The 6,000-nt window shown below is 45.1% G+C and overlaps 1 protein-coding gene across 3 annotated transcripts in view; it reads right to left on the reverse strand.

Annotated features, from left to right (window-relative positions):
- The window catches only part of RB1CC1 (RB1 inducible coiled-coil 1), an 89,773-nt gene extending 85,692 nt beyond the window's left edge, over nucleotides 1-4,081 (reverse strand). For 2 of the 3 annotated variants that reach the window (XM_023184212.3, XM_023184216.3), the window contains exon 1: nucleotides 3,107-4,081. The gene's annotated coding sequence lies outside the window, so the exon portion shown is untranslated. The remainder of the gene's footprint in view (nucleotides 1-3,106) is intronic. The other variant, XM_023184215.2, reaches the window with a different exon arrangement.
- Between the last annotated feature and the right edge of the window lie 1,919 nt (nucleotides 4,082-6,000).

Consider the following 6,000-nt stretch of genomic DNA (forward strand, 5'->3'; position numbering starts at 1 on the left):
GAAAAAGTGAGTGAACAGTCTCAAATCAGTGACAAAAAAAAGAAATGGATCACAATTATTTTCATCTCCTAGCACAATTACAAGCCAATAAAATATGAGAATTCAAAAGAGCAAAATCACGGGTGGAAAAAAATCATGGATGAAAAAAAAAAAATGGGTGAGGACTGTTATTCCACAATCCTCAAAGCACTCACTAAACAGCTATGAAAGCAGAAACAAATTAACCAAGGAAAGAGGGTACTTGGAGCCACTCAAGTACTGCATTTACAAAAAGTAATCCAACAGAACCGGAACTTCACAAAGGGATGGAAAGAAATGCCATCCTCTCAGGGCCCTAAACAATGGGGGTACAGTTTACAGTCAATTAAGCTGATTTGGTCCATAATAATTAAAGAATCAGAGACAAGTAATCTTTACATCCTTTTACCTATGTGAGTTAAGCAAAAACTCATCAACCTAGCACTATTCAATTCGCTTGGCTAGTCTTTTATCTATTCTACATCCTCAAAGTAATCTGCATTTGTCATTTATGTCCATTAAAATTTCCAGTGGTTGCCCATTTCCTATAAATAAATATATATAGATATATACGTATTTCTTGTTCACTGTTGCATTGCTGAAGCTAAAAGAGTATGCTGCAGGGGTTCAATCAGCATTTCAGGAATAAATGAGATGAATTTGGCTTCAACTGCTTTCCAGCCATGCTGGGTTTACTTGAATTCACCTGTAGGCCTTTGTACATGCTGAATTAGAGTACATTAGTTTCCTTACCATGCCTTCCAAACCTGGATATGCAGAGTCCCCCAATCTTCCAATACTATCCCCTCTCTCATATTAGCCCAGCTTCAGTAACTTCATTTTTCTTTGTATATGCCATGTATATCAGAGCCGTTCCACTTACTGTTTCTTCCACCAAAAATTCCTTTCAAGAGAGTCACACACTTACACCCCTTACTTCTCTTGGGCCTTTATTCAAAAGTCAATCGGTGGCCGGGCTTTGGGAGTCCAAGGCAGGCCGATCACCTGAGGTCAGGAGTTCAAGACCAGACCGGCCAACACGGTGAAACCCCGTCTCTACTCAAGAATAATTACTTAAACATTTTTATGTTCCTCATGCAACTAGTTCAAAAACATCACAGTGGTAAAAAGATAATAAAAGAATCGTCAAAGTGTGTTGAAAGGGATTGCTAGATTTTCACCTAAGTGTCTTAGGCCAGTATTACTATAAAAGAAAAGTGTAACTGGAGTTAGAAAATATCATTACCTGAATGAGAACATTTTATCAGCCATTCTTTTAAAAAGATATTCATAAGACATACACATCTGCAAAGTAAAGCATGTAGGTACTCAAATATTTGCTGAATGCATGATTAAAATTTTTAAGTTAATCTTATATAGAGTCTAAAAACTTTTCTCAGTCTAACAATCAAACTTTAGGTTCAAAATTTCGAAAAGTCTTGCGTCCTCTGCCTTTATGAACTTCATTTGCTAAGAGTAAATCTGCCATGCATCCTGATCTTGTGTTTGGCAGCAAGAGCTAAAAGAAAACTCAGGGACAAAAGTACCGCTTCATTGTCTTCCCTGTCGTCCAATAACAAACATATAAAGGATTAGGTACATAAATAATCATATCTTGATTGCTATAAAAAGTTCAAAATAGACCAAATAAAATTACTTTAAAAACATGAACTACATCAATATCCACTTTCCATCAACAGAGGTTTCTACACATAAGCATTATGTGCCTACGGCATCCCTGGCATAAAACTTTATCCAGGTTTTGAACACAATCACAAACATTAAAAGACATGACAGGAATGTTATTGACAAAATATTTTCATTAGGGCTGTATTCTGTTACAACAAATATAAAAAGCGAACATATTTTCACATTCCTAGCAATGGTCTGCTTATAGATCCAATAATCCAAAAAATATAATCAGCCACCTCCCTCAGTAGTCCTTTGGCTTCTCAGAGTTTTATCTGATCAGAAGTGGAAGGACCCTCTTTTTTATCGTCTACCAAAATGTAATAACATTCTTGATTAAACACACAATTAAATCTATTTAAATATCTTCCTAAATTGCTAACTGTCCAAACCTACGTTTAAATCATAAAAGCTTCATCAAAACATAAAAATTTAAGAAACTACACAATAAAATGGTTAGCAAATAGGTACACTTTAAATGTTTGCAGCAGACTTGAGAACATTCCCATCTGGCTGAATGTCTCGTAGTAACGTGACTCTTTATCAACAGTGAGCACATGAGTCTTCTTTGGCACCCAGGTCTACACTACTTCAAGGTATGACCACACTTCAAAGAGTCATGATGGAAAAGACTAGATTACGAAACCATAAACAGTAAACACATCCACCAGGCGGTGGAAGAAACTATATAGAGATATTCCATTCAGAAGCTGCCATTTCTACTGTTGGTTACTGTATTTTTGTTTCTACCAAGGAAGCTGTAAAATCCGCGTGCACGCCCATCCCAAATCTATCCGTGGGGCGGGCGCAGGCTGAGTCATTCCTAGGAGTAACTTTATACCGATCCTCGCACTCTGGGGTCGGGACAAAGACATCATCTCTCCGTTCCTCCCACTCGGTGAGCTTCGTTTGGCCTCGGCCAAACTCCACTCTCCCGTTTCTCGAGTCCAACACAGAATTAAGGGCTGATCCCTGACAGCTATGAGCACAAGTCAGGATGTGTGTCGGGAGGTTCGGACGTCCCTCGCCCTCGGCCACTCCGGCAACTAGGCCGGGTGCTGACCGGCAGCGCAGAGGGAGGGATCCCAAGGCTCCGTCCGAGAAAGCCGCAGGCAGCCCCGCAACGAGAGAGCCCGACCCACACCCCTCGCAGCCTGGTGGAGCATCGACTCGAACCGCTTTTGTCTCCAAAGGGGCTCTCACGCCGGGAAGGCGGCCAGTGGGCAACACCTGCCGGGGCGGGAGGCGCCGGGGCCCTCGGGTGTACATACCTGCGCGTGGGCCGGGCTCGGGCCGGTCGGAACCCTGGACCCCGCGACCCCGGCCCACCGTGCCAGGGCCCGCCGCGCGACCGCTGTGCCAGATGGGGGAAGGGGACGCGGGCGGCGGCGACACTTACCCGGCAGCGCCTCCTCCTTCGCCGGCGGCAGCAGCAGAGCCAGCGACCCCCGGCACCATCTTCTGCCGCCGCCTAGTCCTCGGCGGCGGCTACCAACCGCCCATTCGGCACCGCTAAGCCGACACAACCGCCGGCGTCCCGGGCGCCCGCCCGCCGCGGCCCCGAACTCTAGGCAGGAGGGAGGGGTCCGGGCGGAGAAGGACGCGGGCAGGCCCCTCGGCTCTGGGTCTGGGGCCGGGGTACAGAGGGCCACGGCCTGTCAGAGCCGAGGGGCCCAGGCAACTGGGGGACCCTGAGGCAACGCCGAGGGCTCGGCAGGGCCGCGGACACCTCCGCGGCTTGGTTTGTTATTGTCGACTCTGTCTCTTCCTCCGCGGCGCATGCCGGGAAACGGCCTGCCGGGGGAGGGGCGCGCCTGGAGGCGCAGATAGGCGTCTACGCAGGTCCGGAAGTCGGCAGCCTGCCGGGAAGGGGGCGGCCCCGCCTCCGGCTCTCGGGCGGCTGGGCATGTTGGCTGTCCTGGGCTGACCCTGGGAGACGCCGCTGGTGCTGCCTGTTATGGTGCTAGCTGCCGTCCCGGCGCGTACTTTCCCAAGGTGAGTTTGACCTTTGCGACAGCGAGTAGGCCCTGACTAAGGCTGACCCACCAAACTTTGGATCGTCCCCAGGCGAAAGAGAGCTTGTCTCCCTCAGCCTGTCGCGGAGGAGCGGAGCCAGTCGAGGGCCTGGTGTCCCCGTCGCCTCTCCAGGGGCAACCTGCGGACTAGGCCAACGTCTGTAACGGGATAACGTACCAGCGCCTGGCCCAGGTGTTCCTGCCGCCACCTCCCCGCGTATCCAGATCGCCGGGACTGCACGCAGCTGGCAAGCGTCCCCGTGTTAACTCTGCAAGGGTTGGGCGGCACATTTTTTTCTCAGACCAGGTAAGGCAAGAAAACATCCAAGAGAGAAGAGAGCGGAGGCTAGGCCAATCGGAATGAAAATGTAAACGCCACAACCACGTTTTCAGCTTTACAAATAGTGAATCTTGTAGTGGGTCTAGTGGGTTAGCTGTTAGTATGAGCACCCTAATGGGTGAGAGACAGTTTCAGCGGACTCTTGCATTTGTAAAGATGATCAGTCACAGGCAATGACTTGAAGCCACAAGGCTTGAATATTAAAATCTGATGAGCAGATGTTACAGGTAGAATAATTACATAATAGTTTTCAAATTCCTGCTATATCCAGAAATATCTGGAATGAATAAAAACTTGGATGTGCCTTCTCTAAAGTCATCAGGACTTCTGAGTTGTGTTTGTAAAAATAAGAGGCACAAGAAGGCACCAAACTGAACAAAATGTTAGGTGGAAACTGTAAAACGTTGGTTAGCATGAACAATTTCAGTTTTCAGTCACCCTGACCAGTGTCTGGAAGTTAGGATTGAGATAGGCTTGTTTTATTTATTTACTTTTAAATTTGTGCTGCTACATATCCCAAACAAATCTGGTCCTTACCATCATTGGCAAGCCATTTTGCTTACTCGGTTAAGCTGGAATTTTATTATACCACCCAAGCAAGATAGAGCACAAAAGCGAAAATTAAGCGGTAAATGGTTATTATGCCTTAGGAGAAGGTGTGAACTGGCAAGACAAGAGCCAAATTTAGTAGTACAGCATAGTAATAAGCATACATAAAATAAGTGGTGAGGAGGAGTTTGGCCAGAAAAATGGCTAAGAAAAACAGCAGTATGACCAAGAATGAAAACAAAAAGAAAGAAAAGAAAAAGAGCAGTATGAGGCCTGTAAAGAACATATTGGTACTTGCACTTCCTCTTATTAGTGACATTCATTATTACAAATATAACCCAATTTAGAATGTAAAAATCTTGCTGGAGCTCGGTGCAGTGGCTCACACCTGTAATCCTAGAACTTTGGGAGGCCGAGGCAGGAGGATTGCTTGAGCCCAGGAGTTCGAGACCAGCCTGGGCAACGTGGTGAAACCCCCGTCTCTATAAAAAAAAATACAAAAATTAGCTGGGTGTGGTGGTGCGCACCTGTAGTCCCAGTTACTCAGAAAGCTGAGGTGGGAGGATCAGTTGAGCCCAGGAGGTCGAGGCTGCAGCGAACCATCATGGCACCACCGCACTCCTAGCCTGGGCAATAGGCTCAGGCTGTTTTTGCCCTGTCTCAAAAAAAAAAAAAAAAAATTGCTGAAATATGCCAGTGATAATCTGGTAAATAATAAATGTTGTCTGACTTTTTTCTTTGGAAAATGAATTCAGTCCTAACCTTCCCTCATAATCCCAAAAAATTACCAGAAATGACTGGTTCATACCTTATACACCTCCACTCCAGTGTAAATGTTAAGAGTTTGTATGCATCAGTAATTCTTTCCTAGGGATAAGGGAAATGTACTAACATTAATTCTATTTTATATGTGCAAATATCTAGAGGAAATACTGTTTATAAGTTACTAATACATGTATCCATGGTAATAAGTCATGACAAGTTACTTTCCTTGCCTATTAGACACTCCCTTCCTTAATTTAAAAAAAAAAAAAGAACAAAACTCTGTAGCATCACTTCTCAACCAAGCTTTCTGATAGGAAGTCCAATCTCATTTTTGGCCTACTGTGCATTTCTTACTTAACTTGCAAACATATCATTAACAAGGACCTCCAAATTACAGTAAATTACAGTCCTGAGATTTTATTTGAACTTTCTAAAGCATTTGCCATTTTAAATTATTTAACTTTATACTCCTCCTTTCCTTTTGTGCTGTCTCCTTCCTGGCGCTCCTAAATATCTGTCCATTCTTTGGACCTCTTCCAAATTTTCAAGTAATTATAATGGTGTGCGAATGATGCAAAGATAATGTGCTGTGGGAGAACAGAAGAGAGAAACCTAATTCTGGCC

The sequence above is a fragment of the Piliocolobus tephrosceles genome, chromosome 7 (genome assembly GCF_002776525.5).
Source record: "Piliocolobus tephrosceles isolate RC106 chromosome 7, ASM277652v3, whole genome shotgun sequence".
In the NCBI taxonomy this organism is placed as follows: Eukaryota; Metazoa; Chordata; class Mammalia; order Primates; family Cercopithecidae; genus Piliocolobus; species Piliocolobus tephrosceles.